The following is a 1,342-nucleotide window of genomic DNA, read 5'->3' as shown; positions in this document are numbered from 1 at the left end:
CAGGTGCTCTCAATCAGTGATGACTGATTAGGTGTCAAGCACCACGTGTCAGGTACCTCTTTGCTGCTACCAGTGCATTCTGGGAAGTGTAGTATTTAGGTCCCATGTCCTGAGATTGAGCTCAACAAATATTTTTGGTGCCCGTAAATGAGGACAACAGGAGGGTTACATATACACGGGAAAAACCCAACAAAACGCGACCTTTTCCCCACTGAACCCTCCAGATGTAGATGATGGGGAGAGTTCCTGCAGCAGTAGATAAAAGGAAAGGTCAGAGACACTATCCCCGCTACTGATTCTTAAAACCACGTTCTAATGAAATCCACCCAAGTTACGTCCCCACAGAGTGGACTTCTAAAGGCGGGGAGAGGAAATAAAACCCTATTGATCGGAGGAGTTGAGGGGATTCTCCGGAGCATTTTCACAGCACATTTCAACACATCAGCATCGCCTCGGGGCATCGCAGTGAAAGCAGCTGCAGAGGAGCTGCATGCAGGTGGAGGGAGATAATGAGTTAGCTCCTACGTAGCCGCAGCACTACACTGCAAAAACTCTACATCTCACCAAGGCTGTTTGTCTTATTTTTAGTCAAAATGTCTCATCCTACTTGATTTAATATAAATTCACTTAACAAGAGACATTTCAGCAGATGGAGGGACTTGTTTTAAGACAATGCATCTTAAATATCTTGTAAAGTCAAACAATCTCGAAATTATCTTGTTTTGAGTTGAATTTTACAAGAAAACTCAAAATAAGTTTAACCCTCGTGTCGTCCTGCAGGTCAAATTGACCCGTTTTAAAGTTTGAAAATGTGAAAAAAATATATATTTTCACAGTGAAACTTCTGATGTCCACATTTTCAACATTTTTGGGAAATCTTTGAACATTTTTTGGTGGAAAAAAAAGAAATGTTAAAAATGTTTCTTTAAAAACATTCACATAAAAATCAACCAAAATCCAGTGAATTTTGCTGGATTTTGGTTGATTTTTATGTGAATGTTCTTAAAGAAAATATTAGCAGTTTTACTGATATATATGGAATCACTTTAGATATTTTTAGGAGTTTTTTGGAAGATTTTTGCTCATTTTTTGAAAATATTTACAAGAATTTTCTTGCCAAATTTCGGGGATTTTTTAAAAATAAAACCTTCAAGGGAAACTTAATAGATCATCGGTCCTATGAGGTTCTATCAGGTTCTAACATGTTCTAACTAATATGTTCTAATGTGTTCTAACATGTTCTACCAGGTTCTATCAGGCTCTAGCATGTTCTAACAGGTTCAAATTAATATGTTCTTATGTGTTCTAACATGTTATACCAGGTTCTATCAAGTTCTAACTA

Source organism: Amphiprion ocellaris, chromosome 1, assembly GCF_022539595.1.
Source record: "Amphiprion ocellaris isolate individual 3 ecotype Okinawa chromosome 1, ASM2253959v1, whole genome shotgun sequence".
In the NCBI taxonomy this organism is placed as follows: Eukaryota; Metazoa; Chordata; class Actinopteri; family Pomacentridae; genus Amphiprion; species Amphiprion ocellaris.
This window is presented reverse-complemented; position numbering follows the sequence as displayed.